At 44.7% G+C, this 24,514-nt stretch overlaps 2 long non-coding RNA genes across 2 annotated transcripts; one reads left to right on the forward strand and one right to left on the reverse strand.

Annotated features, from left to right (window-relative positions):
• Positions 1 to 1,935: 1,935 nt before the first annotated feature.
• Positions 1,936 to 5,231, forward strand: LOC142784525 (uncharacterized). The gene is made up of 2 exons (XR_012888672.1): positions 1,936 to 2,531; positions 2,825 to 5,231. It is a non-coding gene; the product is annotated as an uncharacterized LOC142784525 (long non-coding RNA).
• A 6,994-nt stretch (positions 5,232 to 12,225) lies between these two features.
• LOC142784545 (uncharacterized) lies at positions 12,226 to 15,978 on the reverse strand. Its single transcript, XR_012888695.1, has 2 exons — positions 15,859 to 15,978; positions 12,226 to 12,394 (listed from the first exon to the last, which is right to left on the reverse strand). It is a non-coding gene; the product is annotated as an uncharacterized LOC142784545 (long non-coding RNA).
• Between the last annotated feature and the right edge of the window lie 8,536 nt (positions 15,979 to 24,514).

The raw sequence follows: 24,514 nt of genomic DNA on the forward strand, positions 1-24,514 counted from the left end.
TGAGGAGTTAGGAAGAGAGTGCGGGATAATTATACTAGGAGACATGAATACGCACATGGAAAATATAGATGGGTATACCGACCCGTCAGGCAAAATGATCATGGATATGTGTGAAAGGCTTGATTTGATCATTTGCAACAGTACCGAGAAGTGCGAAGGGCAAATAACATGGGAGGTAGGAAGGCTTCAGTCGACGATAGATTGTGCACTGATGTCACATAAGATGTACGATAAGCTCAGGGGAATGCACATAGATGAAGGTGGCTCCAGAAGTCTGGGTAGCGATCACAAACGTATCAAGCTAAGTTTTGGAAGAGGAGTGAAAGTGGGAAGGAGACAAGATGAGCAACTACAGCAAAATTTTTATCCAGAAAGGCAAATTGAAATAGCCACTAAACAAATTGAAAAAGTAATCGCGGAGGATAAAAAGACAGTGTGGACATACACGAATTTAATTAGACTCTTTGAGCTAGAGCTTGCTAAGACGCGTGACAAGTCACCCCGGAAAAGAAGACACAAACCCAAAAGTTGGTGGGATGAGAAAGTTAAGAGAGCCAAAGCAAAACGTCAGGAAGCCTCTAGGGAACACAGACATGCTAAGCAGCGGGGTGAACCGACAGATGATGTTGAAAGAAAATGGGCAACCTTTCTAAGCTGTAGAAGGGATGCATCCCTTCTGATCAATGAAAAGATTAGAAGGAAGGGAGCTCAGTGGCTGGCAGAAGTACATAAAAAAGATAGAAAGGCAGCTGCGAAATTTTTGAACCATCTAAACTCCCTAAGAAATGAGACGAGCCTAGAGCAGAGATTTATAACTACAGCCCAAGGTGCTAGGCTAGAAGGGGACGAAGCTATTGAATATATAAGAACAAAAGTGACAGAAAAATTTCAACAAAGAAGTATTTTGAGCACCACAATAGACGAGGACGAATCAAGTGGTGCAATGGCTCCATTTTCACAACAAGAGTGGGAAAGGGCTGAGAAAAGGGTTCCTAGTAGTACATCAACAGGCCCAGATGGCATTCCAATTAGGCTGATAAAGACATTAGGTCCGAAGTCTAAGCAGGCTTTGAGAGAGGCAGTGAGCAAAATAATAATCGATGGTGAAGTTCCTAATGGATGGAAACTTAGCAGGATGAGCATAATCTATGAAGGAAAGGGGGACAAAGCTGACATAAACAACTACCGTCCTATAACAGTAACATCAGTGGTCCACAGGCTGGCGATACAGATTATAAAGGAAAGACTGCAGGCGTGGATATAGGATGAGGGGGTGCTGGGGGAACTGCAGAATGGGTTTCGGAAACACAGGAGGTTGGAAGACAATCTGTTCTCACTGACGCAGTGCATCGAAATAGAAGAAAAGGAACACAGGCCCCTGTGGCTAGCATTCTTGGATATCAAGGGAGCGTACGATAGCGTGGTTCAAGAGGAATTGTGGGGAATACTGGACACACTAGGCGTGGAACATGTCACTAATCTTTTAAAGGGTATCTATAAAGGTAACAAGGTAGTTATAAAGTGGGAAAAACAGGTATCCAAGCCTGCAGAGGTAAAACGGGGGCTTAGGCAGGGGTGCCCCCTGTCACCCTTATTATTCATGATGTACCTACAAGGATTAGAGGCAAAATTAGAGGGAAGTGGACTGGGCTTCAACCTCTCTTTAGTCAAACAAGGAAGACATTGATCAGGCACTACCAGCATTAATGTACGCAGATGATATAGTGCTAATGGCCAACAACAAGGAAGATTTGCAGAGATTGATGGACATCTGCGGTAATGAGGGAGATAGGTTAGATTTTAGATTCAGTAAGGAAAAATCAGCAGTCATGATTTTCAATGACAACGAAGGTTGTGAGCTTAGAATACAGGAGGTCACGCTAGAGATAACAGATAAATACAAATATCTGGGCGTATGGATAAGCAATGGGACCTAGGAGGATATATATAAAAAAATTGCTGGAGTGGAGGGAGCGCTCTTCAAGTGAAGCCAGCGCCGCCATGTTGTGGTGGGCAGAAAGCTCGGCTCGGCTGGCTCGGTGGCGGCCAGCGCTGCCAGTTCACCTGCAGCGACGGTGGATTGCGGTTCGTGCGCCTGTCTTTCCTTGACAAGTGTGTCTCTGCAGTGCATTCGAATGCGTGCGGCTCGATTCAAGCGAGCATGGTACAATCCTGCGTAGCGTATGGGTGCACAAATCGCGCGATTCCTGCTTCCAAGATCACATTTCACAGGTGCGTACTGAAAGCACGTAGTGCTTACGCGGTCTAATACGGCTGACTCGTGTTTTTCATTGGTAGGCTTAAGGAATTAATATTTGGAAATTATTGGCAGGTTTCCAAAAGATGCTGAGACACGGAACCTATGGGAGCGAGCTGTGCGTCGTGAACACTGGAAACCGACAGATAAAGATCGCCTTTGCTCTGCGCACTTTGATCCGGCGTGTTTTGACCGGACCGGACAAACAACAAGGTTGAAAGCGGGAAGTGTGCCGACTTCGTTCGCTGCTTTTCCTGCCCACCTCCAGGCACCGGTAAGCATCGGAACTTCGCAGATATAGTGCTCTGACATCAAGGAGGTTGGAATGACGTAGACATATCTCTTCTGTCGTGTTTTGTCGACGTGACTGCATTGCTGCGTGTTTCCTCGCGAGCTTTTCGTCCCGTTCGCTCGTTTACAATATCGCTCAACACACGATTAGCGCATGATCATTGTCGAATGTTCCCGAACATGCTTTCGTGAATACATATATTCATGTTATGAGCAATAATTGAAGTATATATATCATTCTAAAAGTAGTTAATTTCCACTATGTGCTTATTTCAGGTGAAAAGGAAGCGGCCAGCACCAAAACCTCGAGGATGCAGTCCTGCTCAGCAGCAAGAGGCCTTAAATACTGAAGATCATGTCACTGTATCACCATCAAAGCAGTGGTACAAGACGAAGTTGCAGGAAACAGAAGACGAAAGATTGCACTTGAAGAAAAAAATTAAAACGTTGCAGCAGAGCAAACGAAGGCTGACACAAAAGAAAATCACCGCTGAAGAAATTATTAGAGGCATCGAAGAACAAAAGTTTTTGTCAGAAGAGGGCTCCAAGATGTTCGATGCAGCATTTTCTCCTGACATACAACAGCTGCTTCACCGGGCACGGACAGAAAGTGGAGGTAAATACCCTCCAGAGCTGCGAACGTTTGCACTAACTTTACATTTCTACTCACCAGCAGCCTACGAATTTGTGCGATCAAAGTTTAATGACGCCCTCCCTTCGCAGCGCACAATCAGAGAATGGTATAGGTCTGTTGATGGCCAACCAGGCTTTACAGGTGAAGCATTTTCTTTCTTGGAGAAGTTGGTTCAAGGTCGCTCTGAAACTCTTTACTGCGCTCTGATTGTCGATGATATGTCGATTAGGAAACATGTTGAACTTGTCGGAGACAGGGTAGTTGGCTACGTTGATTTTGGAGCATCTCTTGATGATGACAGCCTTCCTGAAGCCACAAATGTTTGTGTTTATATTGTTGTTGGCATAAACATGAGGCTGAAAATTCTAGTCGGCTACTTTCTTATCCACTCGCTCACTGGTTCTGAGAGGGCTGAACTAACAAAACAATGCATTGAACGACTGGAATCTGTGAAAGTTCAAGTTGTCAGTCTAACATTTGATGGTGCGTCATCAAATTTCACTATGGCAAAATGCCTTGGTGCAGAACTGAAGCCTGATCCTGTCGAGTTCTCCACATCCTTTAAAAACTCAGTTGATGAGTCAAGGGATGTGCATATCCTGCTTGACCCATGCCACATGATTAAGTTGATTAGAAATTCACTGGCAACAATGTGTTACATCACTGATGTTGATGGAAACCACATAAAATGGGCTTACATAAAGGCACTGGAGGCTTTACAGCGCGAGGAAGGGCTCCGCCTTGGCAATAAGCTAACTAAGGTGCATATGCAGTGGGAGAAGCAAAAGATGAAGGTACGGCTCGCAGTTCAGGCACTCAGCGCTTCAGTCGCAGACGCTCTTGAATTTTGCGAGCAAACGCTGAAGCTGCCACAGTTTAGAGGTGCTAGTGCCACGGCAAAATTTGTGAGGGTATTTGATCATCTCTTCGATTTGCTAAACTCCAGAAATGCGTTTGCAAAATCATACAAAGCCCCCCTTCGAAAGCAAAATGAGCCTTGTTGGAAACCATTTTTTGCCGACGCTCGAGAGTACATATGTGCTTTAAAAGACCCATTCGGTCGACCACTTTTGCAGGGAACAAAGAGGACAGGATTTGTGGGTTTTCTTGTGTGTATACAGAGCACAGAAAGTATCTTCAAGGAACTCGTTCATGAAGGTCAACTTAACTATCTGCTCACGCACAAGATGAGTCAAGATCACGCAGAAACTTTCTTTGGCTGTGTGCGAGGACGTGGGGGGTTCAACAACAACCCTACAGCTGCCCAATTCATGGCAGCTTACAAGCGTCTATTGGTCCAGACAGAAGTGAGATCGTCCACCTCAGGCAACTGTTCGCAAGATATTGTTTCTATTCTGGGTGCATCTGCCTCTGCCACTACATTTTGTGCAACCACTGAGGTCACATCGCGAAGGTGTGCCATCCTACAACCAGAGGACCACGATTACACAGACCGAATTGACTATCCAGAGAGCCTCTCCACATTCGTTTGCTCTGTCGTGCCTTACATTGCAGGCTTTGTCGCTCGCAAAATCGCTACTACAAACACCTGTGAGTTGTGCATAGAAGCTCTTCATGGAGCGGATACATCTCTATTGGTGAGACAAAAAAATCGAGGTGGACTCTTTTACCCTTCCGAAGACGTTGTGTCACTGTGCGAAACAGCGGAAAAGGGGCTGCGTCGACTGCAGGCTTCCACTCAATGCCTTAAGAACATACATGCCAATACCAAACAACTAGTCCTGGAGATTTTGAGTCAATCACTGGAAAAGAGGTGGTTTTCACAATTGGAACAACATCTTTTTGACGTCGACGTGTTGGACAACCATATTTACAACTTGAGCAAGCAAGTATTGGAGCTGTACATCAAGATCAGGCTGCACCACATGACAAAGGAACGAAGCCGGGAACTCGTGAAAGACAAAGTTAGGTCTTTGCTTTCAAGACTCGTCATTTTTAGGAATCAGTGAAACAACTTTGCCATAACGTTCATGTTGGCTAAAGGCTGAGAAAGCTGTACAAATAAAATTTTAACACATGAAAAACGAACCGTTCTGTAGTCTCTTTAAATACTGCCAGTGTATCGGCGACTATGTGAGCACGTTTTTACTTCTCTAGCAGCAATCATTTGCGAAAAAAAAACGGCCGCGGAAGTGCACTATATGCTACGCGGCCGCCTTCCTGCCCACCACAAGATGGCCGCCGCCGGCTTCACTGTGCTCTATGGGTAAGTATAGGCGGCTTCCACTCCAGCAATTTTTTTATATATATCCTCCTAGAATGGGACCGAGTATCTGAGGGAACACGAAATATACGTAACGACTAACGTCACGTAACAGGAATGCAGCAGTCATGAAAAATAGGGCACTGCGGAATTACAATAGGTATGATGTTGTGAGAGGAATATGGAAAGGGGTCATGGTTCCTGGGCTGACGTTCGGCAATGCGGTCTTGTGCATGAGATCAGAAGTTCAAGCACGATTAGAAATTAAGCAATGTGGAATAGGTAGGCTTGCTTTAGGAGCTCATGGGAATACACCAAATCAGGGAGTACAAGGTGATATGGGATGGACATCATTTGAGGGCAGGGAAGCTAGCAGCAAGATAAAATTTGAGAAGCGATTGAGAGAAATTGGGGAAGAGCGTTGGGCTAGGAAGGTTTTCAGCTACTTGTACGTGAAGAATGTCGATACAAAATGGAGAAAGCGAACCAGGAAGTTGACTGGTAAATACTTAGAAAACAGCAGGTGGCCAAACCAAAAAGAACTATCGGTTGAGAAGAAAGTGAAGGAAACGGAGACTGACATGTGGAGAATGAGCATGATAAAGAAGTCCGCACTAGAGATCTATCGAACGTTTAAGCAGGAAATTGCCAAGGAAAGGATCTATGATAATACTCGGGGTAGTTCTCTACTGTTTGAGGCCAGAACGGGAGTACTGCGAACCAAGACATATCGGGCCAAATACGAAGGGGTAGACACAGTATGCAGTGCGTGTGGAGAGGAAGAAGAAACTGCCGAACACTTGATAATGTTCTGTAAAGGGCTTCACCCTATTGTTCAGGATGATGGCGCAGAGTTTTTCAAAGCACTGGGGTTTAGGGACCGGGAGGGCAAAATAAACTTTAAGCGGGTAGACTTAACTAGAAGGAGGTTATCTGATTGGTGGCTAAAGTCAAGGCACGAGTGAAAATTACTCTTCACTGCAAAGTACGAATCCTCAAACTCTTTTTTAAGGAAAAAAAAATATAGTTTTTGGTTCATTAGGTATTACGGCTTGGTGGCGCTAGCCACCGCCCGATCTAAAGGGTACAGCCATATCCATCCATCCATCCATGTAGCTACCTCTCGTTTAGTTCTTGTAGTGTTTACTAGATGATGGTACTTGTAGCTGATGATGAAAAGATGCAAGATGTTATAAACTAGAAAGCGGTACTTGTAGTTGATGAAAGACGCGAGATCTTATAAAATAGGAATGATGTCACATATGGCGCGTGTCATTGGTTGAAGGCAATCGTTCGATTTAGTGCGGCGACGTACGCTAGGGGGAGCGATGTAATAAAATCAAGTGGGCAAAATGTACAGAGGATTCATGGTTTACCAGGTTTACCTCCGGAGCTTCGCCCACTCATCATCATTCACTTCGTGGATATGGCGGAATTTTTTTTACTGCCCTATCGGCAGCAGCTTCCACTGCACCTTTTTATGTTTATTGGTAAGGATGCACTGTTTAAAAAAATCATTGATTGCATCTTTAAAAGAAATACATGGTTTTAACACTATATTTCGAGGTGACCCGTAGCACGGCCTCCATCCGGAGGTTGCTGTTGCGGTGGCCGCATAGACAGCACCCTGCCTCGCGGCTCTTGTGTTCAAGGGCACTGATGAGGCAAATGTGCTAAATAACATGTTAGTCCAAAAGTCTTTCTTATTATTTTACTATGAGTATTGTCATTAATCTATAGCTAATCATTTCACCTCACTCACATCGTTTTACTATATTATGTTTTATCCGCCTTAAGGCGAGCAATTTTAGGCCCTTACACAGTCCTGTAGCACAATCTTAGTCATTGTTACATTCCAAATCTTTGACACTCCTTCATCTTTTCCATGGCGCTCTTTGGCCAAGACATGGCCGTTGCGCCATTAAAACCTAAATATCCTCATCATCATCAGTGCTAGATGCAATCCTGCGGCGATGGAAAAAAAGGTGACAGCTTTGCCACGAAGGCGAAGCAATGAACGCAATAGCAACAATTTGAAATGTCACGCACAGAATGAAAAGCAAAGCGAAACGTGCCCCGCGTTTCTCGCGCACAAATTACGCACGAAACGTATACTCGCAGGTACGAATGCACGACAATAAGCGTCCCATTTGTTACTTCGCTGAGTCTGAAAAGCACGCGCTTTTCGTGAACGGGGACTGGAATGATTGCAGTGACCTTTGTGCGCCCGGTAACTACAGCAGAATCGTTCCACGTAAAGCCTGAGGCCAGCCATGGCGTACGATCCTTTCCTCGCCACCGTGAGAGAAGGGCGCGCGAGGGAGCGTCGCTTCCTTTGTATAAGCCGGGCAAAGTACGCGTAAGACTTAGAGTGGGCGCCGCTGCGCGATGTGGCGACGGGCGCTCATTTCGCCATCTTTCTGGTAATGCCGAAAACACAGCAGCGATATGTGGTAGATATAAACAACGCCTCCTCTATTTAGATGTCCGCCGCGTGAAAACAAAAACAGCTGCCGCACCCTTTCCCTCCTTTATTTTCGATTATTCTCGGTCTTTAGCGTGACCTGCAGCAGACGAAGCAACCACTCGATATTTTGCATAGCCTGGTAATAAGGGCTGCAGCACGAGCACGGAAGTGGAAGAAAAAACGTGAAACGAAAGGCGATGAATTACAACGAAGTAGCCCAAATAGCCGTTCTTCTTCAATTGCATAGCCTCCGAAATAGTCATGTATAGTTGCAGATCTCTAATGACCTTCGAGTGACGCGCCCCTAGATGCCTCAAGTAAAAAACGCCGTGATATAAGTGTCGGTCGCGAGCGCCACTGCGTGGCGCTTGCTTAAAACTGAAGGCAAGGCGACTCCACTGACAACAGGAGCCATTCGTCAGGCATTTTAATGCAGGAGGTGTTGATATAAATAGCTAGCTGTTTGAATGGTGACGAACGTTCTCCGGGGTAGCTCTGTGGTTAACGCCTCACTTTCTCGACGCAGAGGTGCCACGTTCTATTCCGCGCGCCGGAGTAATTTTTTCTGGATTTTTTTTCTTTCTTGCGTTTTCATTTATATATTACGTATACATATACGGTGCATGACATCGATTCCGACGTCAACGTCGAGGCCAGTGGGAAAATCCTGCCGAGAGTGTCATATAATTTCTATCGCAATAAAACCAGTGATCATGATGTCACTGGCGGCCACGTTTCGAAAAAGCTGTATTTTCGTGGCGGTAGGTTGTGAGATTTCGGGCAGTGGCTAGCCTGAAACCCCTTGGGGAAGGTACCCAGACAGACCAGAGGCCATCTTTACTCAGCTGCACTTCGGTCGCAACTACCCGCTGCCAGCGGCAGTAAACGCGTGCAACGTACGTGTCCGTTCTACAATCGGCACGCTCGTGGTCGCCGCTCCCATACTGCCCCCTCCCAGAGGAGAAGTGGGGAGAAGGAGTTGCCATGGAAATGTAGCAGGTGTCCCTGGCCATGGTGACCTCGCGTGGCACATGGACCGACGTCTTTTGCACGACCTCATGCCAGAGCAGTGAATCCACGCAGGGGAGCCGCTGCCGCCCGAAGACGGAGGTACACCGGACTCCATCAAACTAGACCCCTATGAAAATGGCAACGTCCTGTAGGTTTACTGTATGGTTCCCCGAGGCAACATGAGGACACAACATGTATGTATCCCAACTGTCGCGATGCTGCCGCCGCTTTTCTATTTCCTCAAAGTGTCCGCCCTCTATGTGTACTATGTGCGACCGTCCTATATGTCTCCCAACTGTTGCGATTTGGCCGGCACTTTTTTGTCGCCTTGAAGTGGCCATCGTGTATGTGTCCTGTAAGTAGCTACGTTTTATGCAGACCAGAAATTAGACCCATTGCACTGTCTGCACGGTGCAGCATATTACAGCTGCTATAATTGGAATGCACATGGACATGCATACGAAACTCGGCAAAATTACTCATTTATTATCATTCACAATCTACAGTATAGAGCATTGTATAAAACTATTCAAACAAGCAGCGAACATGTGTTGGCAGCTAATAAAGATAGCATTAACAAAGCACCTTCAGCTCTATAAAGCACATTAACAACGTTTTTAAGGCTTTGGCTAGTATGGCAGTTTTATTTTTTCAGGAATAGACAAGCAAAATAGTTTCTGAACTATGCAAAAAGAATTGTTTTTTTTTTCAAGTAACTCGTCACGGCAGCAATATGTATGACCAAAAGGCCCTTGCAAAGCACTGTGAACACTATCCGCTATTTAGACAAGCTTTGCGCATGTAAATCCGCCATTCAATGTACCATACCGAAAATGTATCGGAGTGCCTTGGTTGGGCTTTATGTGTCAATTTCAAATTCATGCAGCATTCAAGAATGAAAAAAGGAATGGCATGACTTCACAACACTCACAATAAACACACATAAAATATTTATATATAGCAATTAATTAACAATGTGACAAATATCAATGCACTACCCAGAACTGTTCACAGGAAATGCATGTTAAAATAATTAAAATGGCAATGAGTTGAGAATCCAACAAACACCAGTGCACTACCAAGGATGCTTGGTTGGCACCAAACAGCCATTGCACTACCCAAGATTAATTTCTGTTATAAACGAGAACAAGTAGGGTTACAAAATCATATCACAAAAAATTTTGCAGTGAAAATGAAAGAGTGAATTAACGGGTCTCATGACAATAGTAAAACCTCAGTTTTAAAATGACTAAGAATAGAGCGACCAGGTTGACTGATACCCTCATGCCTGGACTCATGTTTCAATACTTCCAAATACCTTCAATAAGTTATCACCAAGAAATTAGAGTATAACTAAGTACCAATGGAAATATCACACATGGTTAGTTATTCTCTAATTAAGTATCGCAGAAGGAATATCATAATTGCACTAGCAAAATAAATTTCTGTAATACAAGGAAACAAGCAGGGTTACGTTAGCGTAGCATAATGTAATGTGCAGTGAATATGAAGGTGAAAATAAAGTAATGAAATGATTTTGTTATCACAATAGTAAAAATTGAATCTTAAAATGACTCCAAATGACAAAAATGCAGTGGCCAGGATGACTAAAAATGACTGAGATTGAAGCCACCAGGTTGACTGATACCCCAATGCCCGGACTTAAACTTCAATATTTTCAAATGCCTTAAGTAAGTTGTCATAAAAACTTTGAATGTGACCAACTATCACAGCAAATTATCACACATGGTTAGTTGCACACGAAATTAAGCATGAGTAAGTAATCCAGCACATAACTGCTCTTGTGAAATGAATTTTCGGAATACAAGAAAACAAGCAACGTTAGAAAAGCATATCACAATACAGTGTGCAGTGAATACTATATTTACTTTAATAACGAACCCCCCCCCCTTTTTGTCCTTCAAAAAATCTTTTTTAGTGTATCTGTTCATTTTATTTCAGTGAAAGCCAGTGCTATTGGTGGTCAAGACGTTAAATCAAGCCATTATATTACAAAATAACGACGCAGTAAAAGTCGAAACATAGCTTGACAATGATAAACAGTTGCAAGCAGTCACAATTTAAGTCGTGCCGTTTGGCGGCAGACCCGATCAGTCATACTTGGAAGGAACCTCTCCTTATAGCACCGCGCCAGCACAGTGGCACCAAAACAAAATACAACCTCGCTGATATCGCAGCATGCGTGTCCTGCTATTCGACGCTGCGTTTTACAGTGAAATCTGTTAAAACTTCACGACAAGGGTCGATCGCGTGCACCGTAGTTGTCTGCCACCGCCGGTGTCTGTAACCACTATCACACACCATAAAACAAAAACTAAATTAATAACACCAACGACATATTTGGACTCTAACTGGGGTCCCTGTGTGCCAGCCCAGTATTCTGGGGTGGCTCGCAGAGCCACGCTGCTGCTTGAAACTCAGTTGCGAACTAGCCTTAAACAGGCTTCATGTCGGGGAAAGAAAGTGCAATAATGGGAGTAATAAAGCCTTTTATAACAGCAGAGGAACAACCGGGCGTCACACAATGCGAATTCCATACCGAGTGGGTCGTCCAATGCTCCAACCCATTACAAAAGCTTCAGGCATAATTTTTCATCTTCATCAGCCACAGCATAAAAAGTTACACAAAACTCCTTGCATGCGCATAGCGGGTACCACGCTTCTCCGAAGAGTGATGAAGGATGGCATAGTGAATGCCTTACACAAAAATTATGCCGATTAAGTGTGGCGTATAGCAGTTACCAAGAGTGTTTAAAAGAGGCTCTGGAAGGCCACTTTTCTAGCTTTAGCTGGGATTGTACTGCTCAATGCGTGTAGGCCTGGCTGTTTCATTGTTGTTGTGTTTGTCGTAATGAATAATGAAAATTGTTGGATCCCTGCTGCACAGTGCATGATCAGCCAGTAGGCAAGCTACGCGGCCGCTTTCGGTCGAGCATGCGCTGGAACATGGGTGCAGAGCGGCTAGAAACACTTTGGCATCGAGCCGTTCGCGTTCGTTACAGGAGAAAACAAGATCTCCGGGCTTCGAAAAACGTTCGCCTTGCGATTCACGAACCAAAACGCAGTTTCCCCTTGTGAAGGAAGTGAAATTCTCAAGTAAAAACAACTCCACAGTCCTGCCATGGAAGTGAAGGCCAGCAGCGGTTGGTCAGCAAGTTTATTGATACTGTCATGAAAAATTTTGTTGAAGCTCTCGTGGATTTTTTTTTGTCCCACTTAATCAATACTCTCCCAAATTTACGCTATCTTCTAAAAAAGAAAAAGGTGGGTTCTTTAAGCGAGGAAAAACGGTAATGAAGAGACAATATGATACCAAATGATCACAATACTCAAAGTTTAATTTTAAAACAACTTCAAATTATTGCAGTGATCAGGTGCCGCCAAATTCGATGCTCTCAGATCAGCCACCAACTTGTCTGCGGGCCAGCATGGAGGAAAGGCTTGTCCTGATCTCCTTTATGCTCACTTTTTGTAGGGAGCAAGTGTTGGCTGCAATAGAAAGCACAAAACAACTATTCAGCGACACATGCATACGTTGGCAAAGCCCAATTCGTCATGCCTTTTTTTAGATTTATTCGCAACAACACGTTTCAGAAAAGTTTAAATTGAGCAGGCTATAGACAATCTATAAAACTCTTAATGAGAAATTTGATTAATGCATTCTTGGTGAGCGTAGGCGCGACCTTATGAAACATAGACTTTTTTACACAGCATGCCTGTCAGAAATATGTTTGAATATTGTTTCTGCATAATGCAATGACTAGCAAATTTAGAGGTACTAATGACCACGGTTACCTCGCACCATTTTTTTTGAGCAGAACAGTGAGGGTTCGGAGCAAGGAAACTTTTTTCAGAGAAGTAACTTAGGCCTTGGCTACCAGTGGTTTATGTAAGATATTACAAAACAATTAAATTATACCTTCAGGCTGAAAAAAACTCCCAAGCATTTCCCCGAGGGTGAACATGGTTAAGTGCGAATGCGCGGGGTGATGCTATGAGGGGTATTTATTAATTCGCACTATTATATTCATTAATCACACTATGGTGCCTTTATGGTGTAATGGTTCCTGGGAATCGCAATTTGATCACACGGTGGAGTTTACGTTAACTCACTGGCGAATGCCAACAAATTTTAACTTTACTCCCCCTCATAGCATCACCCCCTGCATTCGCACTTAACCATGTTCACTCTCGGGGAAATGCTTGGGAGTTTTATTACTGATGATGATGATTAAAGAGTAATTAATGAATTCAAGTGTTGTTTGTCATGAAGCATTTGTACACAGATACATTATATACGAAGTATTATTTATTTACACTTCACGACGCGTCCGCACGAGCAAAGTCCAGGACTCGCACCCTCTCCCGCGCGGCACGTTCACTGGCTGGAACGGCTTCGGGAACGTCCACTCGCCGTTGACGATTGCGAGCGGCGTCTTGACGCCGGCCTTCATCGCCCTTCTCCGCCTGACGCCTGCGTTGTCGTTCCGCTTCTTGGGCCGCTTTCGCGGCTCGATGCTGACGCCTCATCTCGGCCTCGCGAGCGCGCAGTTCACCATCCGCTGCACGCTTCGGCCGCTTGTCCTCGGCCTCGCGAGCGCGAAGTTCGGCATCCTCTGCACGCTTCGCCCGCTTGTCCTCGGCCTCATGAGCGCGCAGTTCGGCATCCGCTGCACGCTTCGCCCGCTTGCACTCGGCCTCTCGAGCACGCAGTTCGGCATCCGCTGCACGCTTCGCCCGCTTACGTTCGGTCTCACGAGCCCTTCGCAGCGCCACCTTGTCTTCCAACGTCGGCGAAACCACCGCGGTACTGTCACCTCCAACGACGGGTGCAGTGCTAGCATTCGGTTGTACTGCATTCGTTGTTGATTGTAGCGTTGCCCCCGGGACATCCATCGCATGACCCGCTCTCGACGGGAGACTGAGAGAGAAGGCGGGCGCGCGAGAGAGAGGGGTGCACGCGCAGCGGCAGCGAGTGGGGAGAGCGGAGGAGCGAGCGAAGGGGGACGAGGTATAAGGCGCGTTACTGACACCGATATCAGCGTTGCGTCCGTGGCTTATTCGGTAGAGTGTCGCGCTGCGGCCCGCCAAGTCCACTTTCTTTTAAAGATAGAGAGAAGACTGCGGACGCCGCCGACGGCGGTGGATGGTTTGGGGTCGCTTATAAAGTGTATTCACACCTAAAATTGATGAAGAAAAAAAAGCGATATTGGACATTTAGGCTAGCCTCTCGTGACCCCCCCCCCAGAAAAAAAATTGCCTATGCTCCTGGCCCCTGAAAACCATTAGAAATTGAAATGTATTCAAAACATAAATAATAAAAAACAGTTCTATTTAATTTAAAAACTAATCAAGCCTTCACTGAGAAGTGCTGTTTGAGAAATTTGTTTTCAAAAACAGGGCCACCAAGGAAAGCATTGCTGGGGGCAGAAGGTGATGGGAGGGAGCAGTAAAATCTTGCTCTCAAATAAAAACATGGGTATAGGACACGGGCTGTACTTTGAACTGGGGCTCAACGCCTTCAGCACAGTGCACTAATAAACACCCAATAATGAGCCTAGCACAGTTTTCCTAGATTTCTCATAGTTCAAGAATAAGCACAGCCCAGCTACCACCTCAACAAACAATAACAGCAGCAGGGCAATCAAGCTTGACTTGGATTTTGGTATGTGCTGCAGTTCTAGTAGTCCCTGTAATTTCTGACAGTGAAATAAGTAGTGCTAAATGTTTTCTTTTTAAAAGCCACAACCAGTTGACTGCAACACATTTTTTCTTGCTGAGTGTACAGAGATTCGCCATATTTTGAGGGAAATGTAGCAGGGTTTGCATTGCGATGGTTTGGTGCAGCAGTAGCCTTCATCTAAAAGTGAAATCTGTGCACATGCAACCTTTAGGGCCCAGTAAGGCTAGTCACACTGATGAACAAGCACCAACACGCGTATATTGGCTATAACACGTGTTAAAACAGTTTCTTCACACAGGCACTTTCCAACTGCGGTCTTGCTACACAGTAATCAGTAATGGAAATGACTTACTTATTGGAGCATACTTTGTAGCAGGGGAAGTACTACTTTGGATCAGCCATAGGTGTTTTTGGAGGAGAAGAAAAATGCTAGTTTTGAGCAGCTACTGGTATTTAGATGGCAGATATTAAATTGCAATATTTGGAGTTCAGAGCACTGTCAAAGCATCTTGTAAGTACTGCTATATTTCACAGAGAACAATCAATGTATATTTCATGAATGAAACTATGGCAGGTTGTCGAAAATGGGCTGTGAAACAAGCTACAAGTTAAGATACTATACTTGTGACAGAAATCAAATTAAACCATACGAGTCAAGTACTACATTCTAGAACTAACTACAGTCACATATAATTGTTGCCGAATGAGCAGTAGATGATCGGTACAAGATAAAAACAATTCTGTTCGTTTTCACATTTCACCATGCATGTCTAGCTGAGAAAAACAGCTATATGCTCAATATGCCAATTCTGGTCGTACAAAAGACACCAGAGCCAATAATGCCGCACACTGTAACACAGTATACAGATTCTTTTCAATTTCTTAAAGATGAGCCCGTAGCCATACAAATTTATAATCTTGTTTTCTCTGTGTCATTTCGGCGCAGGTTTAGAGAAATTTCTAATAAATATTACTGTTTAGAGCAGCATTGCCCTTTTGGAGCTGTTTGAAGCAGCAATTTTATCACTGCGTAAGTTCAATTTTGTAGAGGCTGATATTTACAAGGTACTGAAACAGACTCACCGTCTTCTTTGTTACACGTCATGTTTTACCCCTGTAGCGATATAACCCTAGGCAATATATAGTGACTTTCAAGTTCAACAAGCAGAAAAATACCACTAACGAACATCCTACTCCTGCTTAGGTCTATCGGGTCAGTAGTATAGCAAAAAAGAGATAATAAATAAATGTGGAAGTCAAATGTGCTTACACACTTCTAAGTCCAGCCTCCTCTTGTTCAAAGCCGTTTTTGGAGGGGCATCCTTATTTGCTGAACAGGTCTTCCCCTTCAACGAGCTGTTTTTGGGTTTCCCGGCAGTGAATATAGCCCGATGCAGCGCCCTCACGAACATGGATGGTTGCGTTGGTGTGCTCAATATAATCCTTTCGACGAGCTTTTGGTCTATCAAGACTCCATCTCCTATGTCCACCTGTAAACAATAGGGCCACTCATACAACTGGTTGCTTCTTTACCTCGGGCAAGTATGCAATGAAGCAACACATCCAATAATATTCCACGAGTCAGAATCACCCGTCATAGCAAGCAAAGGCACTTTTCTATCAGCCTGACATTGAACCCTATCAGCAATTGTCTCTTTCACAAGAACAGCAATAAACCCCCGCAGGGGCGTCTGCGTAAGCAGGCGTTTGGTGTGTAGCGACACCACGGACCCGAGCTAACGGGGGAGTTTCGACTCCCTCCCACGCCCAGCCGTGCGTGGCTTTGCCGTGTCCGGGAAAAAGGGAATCCTGGGGGTTGAGCTGACGCCGGGAGATTGGACCTTTAAGGCAACACACCCCTTTGCAGAGGCAAGGCACCCCTTTCGCCCCAGCTTCACGTAGACGGCACCCCTGGGCTGACCCACCCAAGGGAAATCTGCAGTCGCCTCTTCCTGTCTCCTTCTCTCTTTCCGTCTTCGTCTTTTCTACTACTTTTGATCTTTCCTCTCCTCACTTCTTTTTACTTCCACAATTCTCAGCGGCAAGGGTTAACCTGGTGTAGATATCCAGCCTTGGGTAGATATATTAGGTTAGAGCGGCCGTGTACGGCTGGCGCTTGCGTCTCTTTCGCGTCTCGCAGCGTCCCCTTGTTGGGCTCGGTGGTGGGTGACTGACATGGCCGCCGAATAAGCTACCAAATTCATGGGAACTCCTAGCCCTCTCACAACCAATTGCCCCTCCAAGAAGTGGCGCACCGATGCAATTTGCCAATTTCTTCCAAAAACAAAGATAACTTCCCGAAATACCACATAATCCACTGTGAAAGTACAGAAAAGAAAGCTAGAAGCATTTCACCTTTCCTTGTGTCCAGACGCCTTATAGAAACACTAGGCACAGGCTAAAAAGTCACAAAGACCGCCAGTTTTGACCTGTTGCTCGAAATAAAAGACCACCCACAGTACCAGAGACTGCATAACCTTACATCATTTGGGGATCAGCCTATGACAATCACACCGCATCAAACTATGAACACCGTGAAGGGTGTTGTATCAGATGGAGACCTGATGGACCCCTCTGATTGGGAACTTCTAACTGGCTGGAAAGAAGAAAATGTCATTCAGGTGCAGCGTATCAAAATAAGAAGAGAAAATAAAGAAACCCCAACGAAACACATCATACTCACCTTCACATCTAGCACTCTCCCCACTGAAATAGCAACAGGATATCTTAAACTGCCTGTCAGACCATACATACCAAACCCGAGGCGCTATTTTAAGTGTCAGAGATTCGGGCATGGCTCCCAGAGCTGCCGAGGACAGCTTACCTGCGCGAAATGCGGCACCAAAGAGCATACCGCTGACGATGACTGTCAGTTACAAGTCCACTGTGCAAACTGTGAGGGTGACCATCCCGCATATTCCAGGTCATGAGTGGCCTTGAAAAGAGAAAAATAAATAATAACCACAAAGTTTAAATTGAACATTAGCTTCCGTGAAGCGTGGCAGCGCGTTTTCCCGCACTTTGCTGGGAACACATCGTATGTCGAAGTGATGCGAGGGGGGTCAGCACCACTTCGGTTTTCGGCAATGCCTTGGACCACGCCTAGCGTGCCGAGGAAAACGCCACAAGCCCCCAAGAGGGGAGCGGCCTCGGCTGCCCCACCCTGCTTGAATACAGCCCCAACGAAGGCCCCTGTGAGCCCTGGCAGCAGCCAGGGCCACACAAACTAAAGAGGTCCCCTCAACCTCCAGCCCGGTGGGGTTGAAGGCTCCGTTTGTCACGACGAAGCCTACAACAAAAACAACATTGTCTGTTGTCTCTTCTGAGGCAATGGACACATCCACAGCACCGGCACAGACTGCGCCAAAGGAGTGGCGAAGTTCCCTCGACCGCTCTATAAAAGACAAAACGGTAATTAAAGGGCCTTCTAAAGGCTCTGTAAGATAAGTCACTTTTCTCTTTAAACACCAGCCACACTTATTTCGTAAACACAGCACTTCTTTACTCCCATAATGGAGACACAAATTATACAATGGAACGTCAGAGGACTACTTCGAAACCTCGACGATGTCCAAGAACTTCTACACAAACATTCCCCAAAAGTGCTGTGTATACAAGAGACACACTTGAATTCCAAGAACACCAGTTTTCTAGGTCATTATGTAACATTCACAAAGGACAGCAATGACGCTGTAGCGTCATCTTGTGTTGTAGCCATTATAGTTTATCAGGGCGTAGCATATACACATCTACCGCTACAAACATCCCTTGAGGCTGTGGCTGTTCAAGCAGTTCTTTTGAACAAACTTGTCACCATCTGCTCTGTTCAGATGCCTGCACAGTACCGTCTCGAAAAACACGAATTCCAGTCACTGATACATGAACTACCGGAACCTTAAGTGGTCCTCGGGAACTTGAATGGACATAATGGTCTATGGGGCGACTCTCGCTGCGATGCACGAGGTCGCCTAATCGAACAGTTCCTCTTTTTTTCGGGTGCGTGTCTGTTGAATAGGAAAGAGCCAACATACTTTAGCCTTGCCAACAAACCTATTCGTGCATAGATCTCAGCATTGTGTCCCCAACGCTTGTACCCTACTTCAATGGAAAGTGATCAACAATCCTTTCAGAAGTGATCACTTTCCGATAATTCTAAGTGCTCCCCTAAAAAAAGGTCTTCCACATGCTCCCAGATGGCAGACAGACAAAGCGGACTGGAAAGTTTCATAACACTACTCATTTAAGTTAGACTGACATATGTAGGGTAAACATAGATGAAGCTATGCAGTATTTCACAGCTTTTCTTACTGATGCAGCAGCAAAGCGCATACAGTAAACATCTGGTATGCCTGGCAAGTGACGCGTCCCATGGTGGAACACTGAGTGTCGGAATGCGCGAAAGGAGCAGTACAGGGCATGGAGGTTGCTTCGGAATTCACCGACAGCCGAAAATCTTGACAGCTTTAAGAAAATAAAGTCTCAAGGCAGGAGAACACGTCGGCAGGCCAGAAGAGAAAGCTGGCACAAGTTTTTATCAGGGATAAATTCATATACACAAGAGGCTAAAGTCTAGAACATGGTTCGTAGGGTAGCAGGAAGACAAGTGCATTCACTCCCGCTTGTTAACACAAAGGGTGACAGCCTGGAAGATCAGGCGAACTTCCTCGGCGCCCACTACGAGCAGGTTTCTAGCTCATAACACTATACTGAAGCTTTCCAAAGATATAAAGCAAGGATAGAAAAGCACAAACTAGAACCCAAGTGTACAAACTACGAGGCATACAACCAACTTTTCAACTTAGCTGAGCTACAAACGTCACTAAACTCCTGCAGTAATTCTGCTCCAGGCTACGACCGTGTCGTGTATGAAAGTTAAAAAACCTGCCGCTCGAAACGCGAAAAACTTTACTTTCCCTATACAATGCTATCTGATTTTCTTGCGTGATCCCTCCTTCCTGGAAAGAGGCTATTATTATCCACATTTTAAAAGAGGGCAAGGACTCTTCCATAGTTTCAAGTTATTGGCCCATTGCACTTACAAGCTGCCTTTGTAAACTTTTTGAATAGATGATAAACAGCCGACTTTTACATCTCCTTGAAACACGTAGTGTGCTAGACCGATTCCAGTGTGAATTTCGAGAGGGTAGATCCACCACCGACCATCTGGCGCTTATCGAGGCACGGATCCGAGACGCTTTCGCCCACAAACAATACTTCCTCTCAGTGTTTCTCGATATCGAGAAGGCTTGCGACACAACATGGTGTTTTGCCATATTAAGAGACTTGTCTCACCTGGTTTTTCGCGGTAGAATGTTTTTCATAATCGAAAGTTACTTGTACAATCAAACATTCCGTGTCCATGTAGGCAGTGTTCTCTCCCAAACATTTGTCCAGGAGACGGGAGTACCGCAAGGTGGTGTACTTAGTTGTACGCTTTTTATTATCAAAATGAATTCCTTGCACCTGTCCATCCCCCGCAATATGTTCTATTGTACATGTGTCGACGACGATCAGCTTGGCTTCAGGTCATGCAACTTGGTATTATGTGAGTGGAAGGTTCAGCTGGGTTTAAACAAGGTTTCCAAATGGGCAGATGAAAACGGATTCCGACTTAACCCACAAAAAAGCACGTGTGTCTTGTTCTCTCGAAAGAGAGGCATGCACTCAGAACCTGACATTCAACTGAACACGGAGCGTCTGTCTGTCAAAGCCGAGCACAAATTCTTACGTCTAACCTTAGACAACAAGTTGACTCTCATACCGCACATCAAGTATTTAAAAATAAAATGTCTAAAAGCCATGAATATTCTAAAGGTAGTGCCACGTACCACGTGGGGTAGTGACAGACAGTGTCTCGTAAATTTGTATAAAAGCCTCCTTCGCACCCGCTTAGATTATCGGCCATTGCTTATCAGTCTGCGACTCAAAGTGCTTTGATGATGTTGGACCCCTTGCACCATTTAGGCATCCGCCTTTCTACGGGTGCTTTTCGCACCAGCCCCGTAGAAAGCCTTTACGTCGAGTCAAATGAGTGGTCGCTTCATATGCAGAGAACATACATGTCTTTTGTATACTTTCTTAAGGTTTCTTTCTTTCTTAAAAAGCACCCCTCATACTCTACTATTAATGATTTGTCGAGCTCCATTCTGTTTCAAAACAGGCCTTCGATGAGGTAGCCTTTCTCAGTTCGCGTGTAGGGTCTAGCTGAGGAAATTGGAGTGTCACTTGAACACAGTTTAATGGCTCCTGTAGCATACCCGCCACCGTGGCAGTGGCAGACTATAGACTGCGATGTGTCTTTCCTAGAAGTTACAAAACATGCGCCTATTGCCCATACACGAATATACTTCCTGGAACTTCAACACAAATACACACGCCCTGTGTTCTTCACAGATGCCTCCAAGTCTAACTTCTCTGTGTCCTACGCTGCTGTCGGCCCATCCTTTTCGGATGCTGGCCCTCTACATCCAGGCACAAGTATCTTCACAGCGGAAGCTTACGCGATACTTGTGGCGGCTAAACACATGAAGCAATTACAAATACAAAAAGCAGTAATTCATACGAACTCCCTCAGTGCGGTAACGGCTCTGCACATTCCTAAAAAACAAAAAAACCCTGTCCTCGTCTCACTTTACTGCATTTTATGCACACTCCCCACACTCAAACAACATGTTGTAGTGTGCTGTGTGCCAGGGCACCGTGAGATCCAAGGCAACGTGATGGCGGATCAGCTTGCTGCATGCGTCCATGAAAGCACTGCCACTACACCCATATCAATCCCGGCCCTTGATCTTAAGCCGTCTCCCAAACGAAACCTGAAGGACTACTGGCAGAGCAAGTGGGATAGACACACACAAATCAAACTACACATTATTAAGCCACACCTTGGCTATTGGCCACCAGTATAAAAATTACGTCATACAGAGGTAATACTAACGAGGCTCGGGATAGGACACACATACACGACACACACATATGGCGATCCACCATTGTGTGACAGATGTGGTGAAGCGCTAACGTGGTGAAGCGCTAGTTTTTCACATTTCAATCCAGCGCAAGCGGTTAGAAAATCTAAGAAAACAACACTTTCCATTACCCTACCAACAACGTATACCTTTACACCCTGCAATGTTCGTCGGTAGAGAAGCACTTTTTATTCATAAATCATTGTTAGCGTTTTTAAAAGAAGTTAGTAGTTTTCATATCATATGCCCGGGCATTCCGTAGCACGACCTCTCCAGAGAGGTTTTCGCTGCGGTGGCTACACAACAAAGCACTTGCCTCACGGCCCTTGGACGCAAGGGTATGAACGAGTGAGGCACTTGTGCTAATGCCATACATGTTCACCATCGTTTTCTATTATCACCAACTTTTGTCATCTATTCACACCACACACACCTTTCACCGCATAGTCATGATTTTATTACTTGTATGTGTTTACCCGCCTTACCGCGAGGAATTTTATAGCCCTTACACAGCCGCTTATCACAATCATTATCTATGTCTTCAGTATGATGAATCGGCACTCCTTGGCGGTCAAATGGCCCTTGCACCACAAAACATGAAACATCGTCAGAACAGCATTAAACATAGAAATCAAGTACCGTATTTACTGGCATTTTAGGCGTAGTTTTTTCTTTCGAAAAATTCGGCTCAGAATTCGAGGGGCGCCGATTATGCGGGATAAAATTACCGAAAATTTTATTCCCAACTACAGCACAAGTCGCGAACATCCACGCTAAAGCCGATACACACTTCCTCATAGGCTGCACTAACACAAAACCTGTTGAGCATGCGGTCTCGCGTGTGCGACAATCGAGGTATGCGATGCACTGAGCATTGAGATATAAAGAAACTAACATCAAAATACTTGCATTGTTGATGAAATGAACACAAAAAAGGACAAAAAGAAAGTGCCATAGCTGAAATTCGTCAATCACATTTCAGCGACCTACATTAGGCGCATTATCACAACTGGAATTCAGTGCGATGTACGGTACCAATCGTTTATTTTGTGGGCTTTCACTCCATATTTAAGACAATGCAATCAAGACGCGAACCCGAATTTGAGTGTCACAGCGCCACCCAAGCCGCCTTTTCTTCAAGTGTTTGAAGAGTTGAAAAGAGTCAAGTGGATTCCACACAAAACTGCAAGTTTCATTGCCCGCCAAAATTTGTGGTTGGGAAATCTACGACGACAACGGAGTGGAAATAAAAAAAATGATTTCTCGCTACCAAACTGGGATTGCGCCTATTGTGCGAGTAAATACTGTACATGCCACAAGTTTTTTTCATCAAATGAGTCATGCGCTTTTTATTGAACTTTCTTAAGTCATAGTGTATTTTATATCCTGTTAAAAAAGCACACGCAAGAAAATTTCGCTTCTTAGCAATGCGTAGCCACCGAACTACTTTTCCCTGCCGGAAAACTTATTTTTTAGAGTGCAATGGTGAATAATTTGGAGATGATTTTATGCCACCCAGTACCAGTTTTCATTTCAGAGAGCGCCGAGTGAGACGGTACCCAGCATCGTTTCAGTGTAAACATGGCTCCCTACATGAGCAGAAAAATGGCATGAACATGAGCACCACCTTGAGAACTCTTTTTAATGAACAATGTTGTAAATATGAATGACTCCACAAAAATGCATTGCCCAGGCAAGGACATCAGACTTTGTACTCCCGCAAGCCTGCCAATTCCTTCTGTATTCAAATGTCTGCTAGAAGAGAACCTTTGCAAGAACCACGGCACCCAAGACAAACTCTTTTTTCGCATATTTTAAAGCTTCTCCTGCCACAACAATGGAATAACTATGGAATCATCGGCAAAAATATCCATCCTTATTGACCATGAAGTTTTCCTCTAAAACCACTTCAAGTTGCTTTTGGGTGCCCCTCCATATTTTATTATTTTTTACTTTGCTTGAGTTCGCTATGATACTTTTATTTTCAGACAATCTTCGTAATGTAACTAACACAATTCTCCCATGCATTGTGCTTAACACACGAGAGGTGCAATACACATGCACAAAAAATATGTCTCTAGTGAACAGACAGAAAAAAAAGTTTCCATAAGGCGTGCGGTTGTAACTTCTGGAGCCACAGAAAAGTGATCTTTTCTTTCTTTAAGATGTGCGATCAACATTAGACACTTCCTCCCAGTATCAACTTTTACATGCGACATCATGTGAATAAAACCTATAGCAAGATCCTGCTTGATAAAAGTGACACAAATTCCAGCAATCTGACAGGCATATACAAAATAACAAGTGCTTACATCACCATCCCATAAAGACCCCTAGGCTGGACATATAGGAATGCACCACGTCAAAGAGCAACCAAAATGTACCCACAGACCACATCAGACAAGCTTTACAAACTAACATTTTCCATTGCCATTCTTTAGCCACAGTAGCATTTGGTTGTTAAAAATGTGGATGGACAGTCGCTTCGACTACTGGTGAAACAGAAAAAACTGTGAAAAGGCACAAGCATGAGAAAACGCATTACTATAACATGACATCCAAGAAGTTAAAAACACCCTGCAATAACCACAAGGTCAGTGAAAGTGAAGCCACGAACCTGGGCAGCTGACATGATAGCCAGTGCCGGCGAAGGAACGGAGGAGCACGAGTCTGTGAGCTGGCTTGTGGTTTTGCGAAGACTGCCAGCCGTTTTCTTTAGTTCTGAAAAAAAATCAAGAAGGTGTCAGGATCTACAGTTGAACCCTTTTATACTCCGCAGCTGCACTTCCACTGCTTGCAAGTTTCTTGAAAGAACAAACTGGTGTTACTAGCTTCAGCATTTCTACAGTAAAAGTTTTCAAGTCATACATTTATGATCACATTCTACACCACGCACAGTCAGACGGGAAGAAAGCATACAAGAAAGAAAGACTTTGCAAACACTATGATAAGGAAAACGAA

The sequence above is a fragment of the Rhipicephalus microplus genome, unplaced genomic scaffold, assembly GCF_043290135.1.
Source record: "Rhipicephalus microplus isolate Deutch F79 unplaced genomic scaffold, USDA_Rmic scaffold_14, whole genome shotgun sequence".
Taxonomy (NCBI): Eukaryota; Metazoa; Arthropoda; class Arachnida; order Ixodida; family Ixodidae; genus Rhipicephalus; species Rhipicephalus microplus.